Source organism: Hyperoodon ampullatus (assembly GCF_949752795.1).
Source record: "Hyperoodon ampullatus genome assembly, chromosome: 3".
Classification (NCBI taxonomy): Eukaryota; Metazoa; Chordata; class Mammalia; order Artiodactyla; family Ziphiidae; genus Hyperoodon; species Hyperoodon ampullatus.
In genome coordinates, this window is record NC_136916.1 from 129,705,631 (window position 1) to 129,718,140 (window position 12,510).

At 41.9% G+C, this 12,510-nt stretch overlaps 1 pseudogene across 1 annotated transcript; it reads left to right on the forward strand.

Moving 5' to 3' along the window:
- Positions 1 to 3,200: 3,200 nt before the first annotated feature.
- Positions 3,201 to 4,063, forward strand: LOC307049979 (cathepsin Z-like; annotated as a pseudogene). Its single transcript has one exon. The product of its transcript is annotated as a cathepsin Z-like (transcript).
- The last annotated feature ends 8,447 nt before the right edge of the window (positions 4,064 to 12,510 follow it).

The window sequence follows — 12,510 nt, forward strand, 5'->3', positions numbered from 1 at the left end:
CTTTGCTATGCTCTGTACACACCTGTTCCTCTAGAGAGGGCATCTACTTATGTGATGCTCCTATCACAACCATGTGAATCATGCCCAAATTTACACTTTGGTTCTTTCTTCCAGGTGCTAACCTCACATTTCCATATGACTGGTGGATATTTCCAATTGCATATATTGCTAGTAACTCAAACTCAGCACACTTAATATCATCATACCTTCCCTCATCATCTGCAATTTTATTCCTATCATTTAATGAAGGCCAACCAACTCAAATTCCATCTTCTTTGTGAAGAACTTTCTGATTGTCATCTGTCCAATGAAGCAATATGTAATCAAGTGCCTATCGTGGGCTTGACCTATTGTAGACCCAAGTATAAGGTGGTGAGCAAGCCCCCCTGGAGCATATGTTCCTGTGCAGTGATATATCAGATGATGAGTGACCAATCATCTCAGCTAGAGCTGATCTCTTATCTCTGATCTTCTAAAACTTTCATTGTCTATATAATAAAGATACAGTGATAGCAAAGGTGTACCTTGGAGAGAATTTGGACAGGGTGCTGTTCTAAGTGCTTAAAACGTAATAACTCTTTTAACCTTCACAACAACCCTGTGAGGTAGCACTGTTTGCCCTACCATTTTTACAGAGGACAAAACTAAGACACAGAGAGGTTAAGAAACTCACTCAGGTTTACAAAGCTAGTAAGTGATGAGTTTGCTTCCTTGAAAGCCAGGAAAGTAAAATTAGAATAAATTCTATTTTGAGTAAAAATAAAATATTGAAACTGAATGTGATTTTTAATACACCTACTTTTTCATTTTCAATATTTCCTCAACCACATCAATGTCCCGGAAAAAAAAAAAACAGTTAAAAAATACAATGAAACATCTATATAGGGACACACATTTTTTTCTTTTGCTTTGGGCTCCAGTATGACTTGACACAGGATTGTTGTTGGAGCCTGTCTGTATTTAAACTTTTGCTATTTTGTGCATCATGAGCTTTTTTGTATTAATTTTGATTTTTTAAAATATTGCATTAAAATATTATTTATCTTGATCACCAAGTTTTTGGCACCCTTGTAAATTTTGTGCCCAAAGTGAGTGTCTCACTCTAATCCTGGCCTTGAGTGGTAGAGCTGGGATTCAAACTGAGGCGACCTGGTTCCAGGTCTGTACTTTTAACCACTGCACAGCTCATGTCCTAGAATTGTTGATTTTTGCATCTATATCTACATACCACTGTTCATTCCAATTAAACTAAAAATGCCTTGAGGGCATAGACCATTTGTCATACTGCCTTCCTGTATTCCTAAAGCATCTGGCATGGTGTTTGTTTGGCACATAGGGTGCCTGATAAAGGTTGGCTGAAAGGGGGTCAAAAGACCCCCTTTTCTAGTGGGCTAAAATTTACCATCACCACCAGCTACTTTTACCACAATTTGTAGTTTTGCCTTCTTTACTGCAATTTCCCTCTTATATATTGTATTTTAATTTTATAAAAATAATTAATTGAATAACCCATTTCATATAAAGATAATGAATGAACACATGTTAACAAAAACATTATGAACATAAAATGCTTTCTTCAAACTAGTATTCTCTTTTTAGTGAAACTTTCTGCATTTTTCAGAAATATATGGCCTTTGGGAAGAACAGCTATAAGTTTTAGTTTTGTAAGCAAACAGATGAGTATAGTAAAGAGAAGGTAGAATGTTCATTGACATAATTATCAGCTCTTTGGTTACAATGTAACCAGTTTCTGAAGTACAACTGTTCTGTGATTTATGCTTCCCTACAAACTAGAGCTCTGCTCATTACCTCTTACACCCGGCTGGGGATCCGCTTCACCTGTGGGTGTACCCTTCTCAGTGTAGTAATGACACGCCTGGGTGGTTATATTTTCTCCAGCACTACTTCTGGGAATGACAGGAAGAGATGAGTATTTTCTCTCCTGCCACTGAACTTAGAAATGTGGCTTTTTTTTTAGAAGAGGGAATCAATAATGAATGCAGCGATTTCTTCATTATATAAAAGCCGTTGACTTGTTTTTCTGTACTTTAACATCCTCTGAGCAGGTTTTAGCAGCTATTGAATTTTATCTTTGCGTATTCTATAGTTACCGAAATTCTATAGTATACTATACTAAGGTATAGTATATTCTATACTTTACTATAGTAAATATAGAATTCTATACTTTCTAGTTTATTTACTGATTTTACAAAAGAGCCTTTCCAGAGTAGAGCCAGGCAAATTGTCACTTGCTTGACATTTGGGAATCATATCAATGCTCCCTTATGCGCTGGGGTTCTGCAGGGAATACAATAGTGTACTCAGGCTAACTCGGAAATCATACTGTTATACGATGCAGTATGAAACACTGTGTAATTACCAAAATTCTGCAGCTATTAATATTTGCCTAATTTTATGAGGAAACAAAGTGTGAGGAGAACTGGATAGAATTGTGAGTTTGTGCTAAAGGCAGTTTTACTGAATGTCATCCTCCCCGTCAGATCTGTGCCCTGAAACCCTTGCTCTATCTTTGGTGAAGACACAACCTCATGCATTTTAGGGGAAGAAGCCATGGTCCTGGAGAGCATATTATTTTCTCGGCATAGCCTTTAGCTACTCCAGGGGCACATCTGTGTTCATCACTTAGACCAGCGTAGACTGTTAACGGATGGCAACAAACATAAAGCTTAACCAAGACTCAAGTCCATTGTAACTTCTATTTTAATAACCTGAGCAGAGAAAACAGTTTAGTAGGTCATCTGAGTGAAACTGGCAAGAGACAGTTTCCAAAGACATGAAGCAGAGTAGCAAGAAGAGTTGGTACAAAATGAGAAAAACAGTTACAAAGGGTGGACAGTGGTAGGGCCCAGTGTCTAAGTCCTGGTGTGGATGTTACCCCTCTGAGTTCTCAGGAAAGGCAGGAACCTTTTGAAAATAAGGCAGCCAGAACTCTATCTGAGGTAAGCCAAGCTTAGACCAGGCACAGCAGAAGTCGACGAGCATCCTTTCTACTCCTGCATCGAGGCTGGTGCTATGTACCACGGCAGGGCGCTTGAAATTTAGAGACATGAGGGTTTAGAGTTCACTTCTAGTCTTAGATTTAGATGTCAAATAGCTACGAAAGTAACAAATGGGGAGTTCTGGAAGGATGTGATTCAAGAAACAAGAACTGGGGGTCCGATCGCACCGGCGCGAGAGCCATGGCGTCGTTCAGGCTGCCACTGCTGCTCTGGCTGCTCTGGCTGCTCTGGCTGCTGGTGGAGCGGCGCAGGCCGGCTTCCACTTCCGCCCGGGCTGTCGGCCCCTGCGCGGGAAACAGCTCACCCAGTTGGGGCGCAAGACATACCCCCGGCCTCATGAGTACCTGTCCCCATCGGATCTGCCCAAGAGCTGGGACTGGCGCAACGCAGATGGGGTCAACTACGCCAGGGTCACCAGGAGCCAGCACATCCCCCAGGGCGGCGGCACCACCGCCACGGCCGACCGGAGCCCCAACAAGCGCAAGGGGGCGTGGCCTTCAATGCAGCACGTCATCGACGGCGGCAACGCCGGCTCCTGGGAGGCGGGCGACCACCTGCAGGGGTGGGAGCACGCCCGCCCGCGCCGCATCCCCGACGAGACCCGCAACAACGACCAGGCCAAGGACCAAGAGTGTGACAAGTTTAACCAGCGCGGAACCTGCACCGAATTCAAAGAGCGCCGTGTCATCCAGAACTACACCCTTTGGAAAGTTGGCGACTATGGCTCGGTCTCCGGGAGGGAAAAGGTGATGGCGGAAATCTACACAAACGGTCCCATCAGGGGCCGTACGATGGCAACAGAAAAGAGGTCTAACTACACTGGAGGCATCTATGCTGAATACCATGACAAGGCCTACATAAACCACATCATTTCCGTGGCCGGGTGGGGTGTCAGCGATGGGATGGAGTACTCACTTGTCCGGAATTCATGGGGCGAGCGAGGCTGGATGAGGATAGTGACCAGCACCTACAAACATGGGAAGGGTGCCGATTACAACCTTGCCATTGAGGAGAACTGCACATTTGGGAACCCCATCGTTTAAGGCAGACGTCTCCAACGAGCAGTTCTTAAAGAAATGATCTCATGAGCCGTAACCAGAGGGGATCCCATCATCATGGGCCCTGGGTTGGTACTGCCATGGTTCGAAAGAATTGGGGGTTGATGTTCAAGTATCTGACGCCTGGTAACGGCACTGAGCACGGAGGAGAGACACCCATCAAAATGCCTCATGGGCTGAAAGAGCGTTCCCAGGGGAGAATCTGAGGGGGGACGACTTAGCACCTGCACAGGACTGCTTCCTGTCATGATGATGGCAGCGAACCATCTACCTGGAGAAGAGTGATCACCAGACAGTGAATGATGTGACCTACGTTTTCTTCAATAGATGATTTGGCAGCTATGGTTTGTGATGTATTTAAGAGGTAAAACAGTTCAGACTTATCACCAGTTCCTTTATCACCTTGAAATCAGTGGTGGGGTAGTGGGGGGAGATGGCAATTTCAAGATGCCAAGGGATGAATAAAATACACACTTCCAGAAGGAAAGGAAGGAAGGAAGAGGGAGGGAGGAAGGGAGGGAGAGGGAGAGGGAGGGAGAGGGAGAGGGAGGGAGGAAAGAAAAGAAAAAGAAAAAAGAAAAAAGAAACAGGAACTGAGAGCCCATCATGGGGCAAGGTGTTGGCCCCAGGACTGGAGACATGGGCTTGATTAGACACAATGCTGCCCACATGGAGCTGTGGTCTGTCCAGGATTATGTGTCTTACATTCCAGCCCACTGTAGGTTTCCAAGATTGGATGGGGTTGGATAAAGCATAAGTACACTTTCAGAACCACGTGCTAATATGTGTGGAAATAATAACTAGAAAAGTCTGCAGTGATAGGACTCTGTTTTCTTCCCCTACTTTAGTGGTATTGCCCACACTTCAAATAACCTCTGTATTACGCATCTTCCGCACCGTGTTTCTTCAATACCTGCCTCGACTTCTCTCCTGCTGAGCTCTGCTCTACCACACACTTTTGCCTCCCTAGAGAGCTAATTATAAGCCTGTATTTTAGTGTCTACTTACAACGAAAGCGTGTGTCAAAAGCAGCACATATCTATATAGAAATTGCGAAGAGTGTAAGTCCAGAACAATGATGAAGCAATGCCCATGGATATGTTCACCAAGTAATGATTCAGGGAAGTTGAAATTGGTCTGGTCAGGTTAGTGCTGGCAACTGGATGCCTAATAAGTGTTTATTGACAATAATCATCATGATAGTGATAAAATGACCTGGTGCAAGTTTATTTGGGACATTTTCTACCTATAAAAAGGGGGCAGAGGAACTTCTATGCTCATCAAGATCAGAGCTTAGGCTACTTCAGCCTTGTGGGTAAGTTTACACCTTTGCAGGCCCATAAGGTTTTTCACTAGTCCTTCCATCTTGAGAAATGATGTTTCTGATGTAATAGTAGCTTAGAATATTTGAGCATTAGGCCTTAAGTGACTTTTAATCACAGGCTTTCTTGCTAATGTTACAATCTCTTTTAGGCCTTTGATCTCTTGAGCCAGTTCTGCATAGGTGGGATGCTATTACCACTTTCTCTTCTCTATTTCAAGGGTATGAGGTGTAAGGGGGAAAAAAAGTAGAAATAGGAATAGTTTAAGTGTGCATTTACATCTTGGATTTTGAAGAGGAGACTCAGATCTTCCAAATTGTCTTTTATCATCTATTCAAGGTCTAGAGCACTATAGAAGTTCCCCTCCCCTTAAAACAAACAAAAACTTCTTTCAGAGCTTCCATGCACTTTTGTGTTTATAGATGGAAGTATTTGTGGGACTACACATTTTCAAGCCTTATTGCAGATCCCTAGTTTTAGTGGGATTATATAAAACCTGGTATTGTTGAAAACCCTCCTTCTGTCTTCCATTCTTGAAGCAGGGTTGAGCATTTTATCAAATTGATAGCAAGGGAGTGTTCTACCTGCTTGACTTAGTCTTACTATTTTATTTCAGTGCAGTGTGTCTACACCCTGCTGGGTGTGGAGGCCATGACTCACCTGGAGAGAGGATGTTGTTCTCTGGGCACATCCAGGGTGTTGCAGGATGACTGAGGTACTTCTCATTTGGGCTTGGTGCCATTTTGTTCCTTCCCTTGTTCTCGCTTGGATATTTACTTGGCTACTTGCTCCCAAGGAAAACCAGTCCGTTGAGTATTCAAATATTAACTCCTCTTTCTACACATGTGGCCAAGCAAGTTTTTACTGGAAATGTAGTCTGGTGCCTGAGGAAAGATGGGGTGGGGAGAAGAGCGATTGAGGTTAAAAGGCAAAGGGACCGGCAGAAAATAGCTTTTCTGTCTGATTACAAGTTTTATGACACTTTTCCATTGTCCATAATCTTTGTGCACAAGATTAAGAAAACATTTAGTGAGAATAACCTCAGGTTAATCAATTTGTGCCAAGAAGCTTCCTCTTCCTGCTGCAGCACCATGCGCTTGGCCCGTTAGAGCTCAGAGAGGGACCTGACCCCTGGCGGTCTGACTCCTGTGAGTTGCATTTTGTACATAACGCCTCCTCCCTTCACCACCTCTCAGACTAAGCAGTTGCCCAGAACTCTAGTGGTTACAGGCCAGGTACAGCTGTGGGGAGAAGCTATCTGGATGGAAACAGCTGCGCTCAGGTGAAGGGTGGAAGCTGTACACCAGGCACCCGGTTCCTCCTGAGGTTGTCAATGCTCTCCTTGTTCTCAGAGGCTCACTCACCCCTGTGTCCTTCTCTTTCCCTTCTGTGGGCACTTCTGGGGCTGGGTAGCTTGAGTACATTTCTTACCCAAAGTTTTTTCTCTCTTTTAAAAAATATAATGTGACTAATTTATCAAGAGTTATATCCAAGAGTGTTCAAATTGGGTATTTGGGGTAGTTAGTCCCCAAGCCAACTGTATATCAGAAACATGGGAGCAGGGAAGAGGGAGAAGTTGGTTTAGAAATACACATTCCAAAACAACAAAGTCCTACTGTATAGCACACGGAACTATATTCACTGTCCTGTGATAAACCATAATGGAAAAGAATATGAAAAAGAATGTATATGTGTATAACTGAATCACTTTGCTGTACAGCAGAAATTAACACAACATTGTAAATCAACTATACTCAATAAAATAAATTTTAAAAAAAGAAACACACATTCCAGGACTAGATAGTTTTATTGGAGAATTCTACCAAAAATTTAAAGAATCATTAACATTACTCTTTCTCAAAATCTTCCCAAACATTGAACAGAAGGGAACACTTCTTAACTCATTCTATGAGGCCAGCATTACCCTGATACCAAAGCCAGTAAAAGACACAACAAGGAAAGAAAACTATAGACCAGGACCCATTAAGAATATAGATTAAAAAAAAATACTAGCAAATCAAATTCAGTGACATATTAAAAGGATTATATACCATGACCAAATAGAATTTATTCATGGAATGCAAGGATAGTTCAGCATTTAAAAATCAATCACTATAAGAACAAATGTATGGAGGGGTGGGATAGGGAGAGTGGGAGGGAGGGAGATGCAAGAGGGAAGGGATATGGGAACAGATGTATATGTATAACTGATTCACTTTGTTATAAAGCAGAAACTAAAAAAAAAAAAAAAAAAAAGAACAAACATATAGACACCAAGAGGGGAAGTGGCCGGGTTGGGGGGGGGGTGTGTTGGTGGTGGTGGGATGAACTGAGATATTGGGATTCACATATATACACTAATATGTATAAAACAGATAACTAATAAGAACCTGCTATATAAATAAATAAAATTCAAAAATTCAAAATAAATTAATTAATTTTTAAAAATCACTATAATATACCACATTAATACAATAAAGAAAAAACCCCACAGAGTCATTTCAATTGATGCAGAAAACCATTTGACAAATTCAACACTCAGTGACAAAACTAGAAACAGAAGGAAACTTCCTCAACATTATAAAGGCCATATATGAAAAATCCTCAGCTAATATCATACTCAATGGTGAAAGACTGAGAGGTTTTCACTTAAGATTAGGAAAAAAAGAAGGGTGTCTGCTTCCTTCAACATAATATTGGAAGTGCTAGCCAGAGAAATTGGGCAATAGGAAAAAAGGCATCCAAATTGGAAAGAAAAGAGTAAAATTATCTCTGTTCACAGACAACAGAATCTTTTATATAAAAAATCCTAAGGATTACACACACACACACACACACACAGACACACAACAGCTAGAGTTAATTTTAAAAATGTAGCAGTTGCATGATACAAAATAACATACAAAAAATCAGTTACATTTCTATACACTAGCAATGAAAAATCTGAAATGGAAATTAAGAAAATCATTCCATTTATTAGGGTGTCAAAAAGAATATAGTACTCAGGAATAAATTTTTAATCAAGGAGGCTAAATACTTGAACATTGAAAATTACAAAACATTGCTGAAAGAAATTAAAGAACACTTAAATAAATGGAAAGACATCCTGAGTTCATGTACTGGAAGACTTTACATTGTTAAAAGGAAAATATTACCCAAATTGCTCTACACATTCAATGCAATCTCTTTCAAAATCCCAACAGCAGCTTTTTTTTCAGAATAGAAAAATTTATTTTAAAATTCATATGGAATCTCAAAGGACCTGGAATAGTCAAACCAATGTTTCAAAAGAAGAACAGAGTTGGAGGTCTCACACTTTCTGATTTCAAAACTTACTACAAAGCTACAGTAATCAAAGCAGTGTGGTATTGGCATAAGGATGGACATATAGACCAGTGGGATAGAATAGAGATCCTAGAAACAAACCCTTGTATACGTGATCAAATGATCTTTGACAAGGGTGCCAAGACCATGCAATAGGGAAAGGACAATCTTTTCAACAAATGGTACTGGAAAAACTAGATATCCACATGCAAAAGAAAGAAATTGGACACTTTCCTTATACTATATATAAAAATCCATTTTGTTTAGGAACAAAGACCTAAACTTAAGAGCTAAACTATAAAACTCTTAGAAGAAAACACAGGAGAAAATCTTCATAACGTTGGACTTGGTTATGATTTCTTGGATATGACACCAAAAGCACAGGCAAGAAAAGAAAAAATAGACAGACTGGACTTCAACAAAATTAAAAACTTTACTGCATCGAAGGACACTCTTTTTTTTTTTTTTGCGATACGCAGGCCTCTCACTGTTGTGGCCTCTCCCGTTGCAGAGCACAGGCTCCAGATGCACAGGCTCAGCGGCCATGGCTCACGGGCCCAGCCGCTCCGCGGCATGTGGGATCTTCCCGGACCGGGGCACAAACCTGCGTCCCCTGCATCAACAGGCGGACTCTCAACCACTGCGCCACCAGGGAAGCCCATTGAAGGACACTCTTAAGAGAGTAAAAGGACAACCTACAGCATGGGAAAAATATTTGCAAGCCTGAGAAGGAGTTAATATTCAGAGTATATTAAAAACTCCTATAACTCAACAGCAAAAAACCAAAACAAAACCTAATTTTAACATGGGCACATTAAATGATGTCTGTATTTTAAAAAATTAAAAACTTAAATGGGCAAAGGACTTGAACAGACATTTCTCCAAAGAAGATATACATATGGCCAATAAGCACATGAAAAGATGCATGAAGATCACTAGTCGTGAGGGAACTGCAAATCAAAACCATAAAGAGATATCACTCCACACCCCTTAGGATGGCTATTACCCAAAACAAAACAAAATAAAACACAACAAAAAACAAACAAAAACTCAAAATGAAAAGACAAGCAAAATAACAAGTGTTGACATAATTGTAGAGAAATTGGAACTCTCGTGCATAGCTGATGGGAATGTAAAAAGGTGCGCTGTTGTGGAAACCAGTTTAATGGTTCTTCAAAAAGTTAAACATAGCATTACATGTGACCCAGCAATTCCACTCCTTGGTATAACTGAAAGCGAGCACTGAACCAGAAATTTGTATACCAGTGTTTGTAGCAACATTATTCACAGTAGCCGAAAAGTAGAAACAACCCAACTGTTTTACCAAGAGATGAATGGATAAAGAAAATTTGCTTTATACATACAATGGATATTGTTTAGCCATAAAGAGGAATGAAATTCTAATACATGTTATAACGTAAATGAACCTTGAAAACATTATGCTAAGTAAAATAACAAAAGGACAAATATCATATGATTCAATTTATATGCAGTACCTGGAAAGTAGAATAGAGATTACCAGGAGCTGGGCGGGGCAGAGGGAGGGAGAAATGGAGAGTTACTTTTAAACCCTTGCAGAGTTTCTGTTTGGGATTATAAAAATGTTTCAGAATGGATAGTAGTGATGATGGCACAATGCTGTGAGTGTATTAGTGCCACTAAATTGTACACATAAAAATGGTTTAAGGGTTTCCCTGGTGGCGCAGTGGTTGAGAGTCTGCCTGCCGATGCAGGGGACACGGGTTCGTGCCCCGGTCCGGGAAGATCCCACATGCCGCGGAGCAGCTGGGCCCGTGAGCCATGGCCGCTGAGCCTGTGCGTCCGGAGCCTGTGATCCGCAACGGGAGAGGCCACAACAGTGAGAGGCCCGCATACCGCAAAAAAAAAAAAAAAAAAAAGAAAAGGAAAAAGTTTTAAGTGGTAAATTTTATATTATGAATATTTTATCATAGTTAAAAAAAAACCCTTTTTTAAAAAAAATACACAGGGCTTCCCTGGTGGCGCAGTGGTTGAGAGTCCGCCTGCCGAGGCAGGGGACACGGGTTCGTGCCCCGGTCCGGGAAGATCCCACGTGCCGCGGAGCGGCTGGGCCCGTGAGCCATGGCCGCTGAGCCTGCGCGTCCGGAGCCTGTGCTCCGCAACGGGAGAGGCCACAACAGTGAGAGGCCCACATACCGCAAAAAAAAAAAAAAAATTAAAAAAAAATAAAAATAAAAAAATACACATACCAGGGCCCCATTCTTGAAGAACTGAGAGGCTGATGTGGTAAATATGGGGTGGGAACCTGGAATCTGTATTTTCTTTCTTTTTTTTTTTTTGGCGGTACGTGGGCCTCTCACTGTTGTGGCCTCTCCCGTTGCGGAGCACAGGCTCCGGACACGCAGGCTCAGCAGCCATGGCTCACGGGCCCAGCCGCTCCGCGGCATGTGGGATCTTCGCGGACCGGGGCACGAACCCGTGTCCCCTGCATCGGCAAGCAGACTCTCAACCACTGCGCTACCAGGGAAGCCCTGTATTTTCTTTTAAATGACTTCTTGTCTTTCTCAGGCATAGACAGGTTTGGGAATTTAGGATTTAACCTCTGTCAACTCTTTCCAAGGGGACTGATGCCATTCTGTGAGGAAATGCTCACCAGTCTATGAGGAATATGTGTTTTTCACGGATCTAAGTGTATTAAAATTAAAATGCTGCTTTTAAAATCTGAGATTGTCATGATCACATTGTTTTGGTATTGAGGTGCCCACTCATTTATGGTGGCAAGAGTCAGGTTGTTTTTTAAAATGTCTGTACTTGGGTAAAATAAAAATGAGCAATTCTTTGTTGGGTTCCCCCCCCAAATTGTGAAATTTTAATGGTTTGTTGAATTCCAGAGGCTGGAATTCAGATGCCAGCTCCAGATGCCAGCCATTTGAAAATATGGTAACAGAGACTGCTCCTGCTATTTATTTGTACAATAAGAAATTGAAAGGATCTAATCATTTTTCTGTTGTTCGCAGGATCCTTGAGCAAAAAATGGGAGAGTTGAAACTGACAGTACTAAGATGGTATTTCTCCTGCTGCGTGTTGCAATGTTCTTCCTCCATAGGTGGAGATGGGGTCGGGAGGGTGTAGTATAACTCTTCCCGGAGAAGATGCCTTCTGGCGTCCCCCAGTCACCCTTGAAGGCCCCCCCTCGCCTCCCTGAGTTTGGGGGCTGAGGAAGGGCAGGGGCTGAGGAACAGCCGTTGCTAAGGGATGCCCTTGCGTTCCAGAGGACTGCGACTGACGGGAATGCAGAGTCTGTGGGAGCCACACCCACCCCGCCCTTTAGGCAGATTAGTTAATTATTGAAAAGTGCTTGGGAAGCACAAAGGGCTGGAGAGACTCCATGTGCTGTTGCTCAGGCCTGTGTGGGAGCTGGCATTTCTGAGACGCCGAGGCTCCTCCAGGAGTCTGTGGAACAAGAAACAGTTCTTCGCTGTCGTGGTGCAGGCTTCTCAGGATCTGTCCCAGGAAACAGACAGACGGTTCCAGGGAATTCTTATACGGTGCATTCTATCTCCAGAGAGAAGTTAAGTTTCTTTTGTGATAGGATTTGTAAGATATTTAGATAAATGAGCCACATCAGACTTCAGTTTTGTTTTCTTGTTTTAAATTTTGTTTGTTTTAAAAGTTTACATTCAGGTCATTTATACATAAACAAGATCATATATATAATATATTCTGTCCTGTGACTTACTTTTTTTTTTTTAACTTAACAATGTACCCTGGAGTTCTTTCTGTGTTAGTACATAGAGGCTTCCCTCA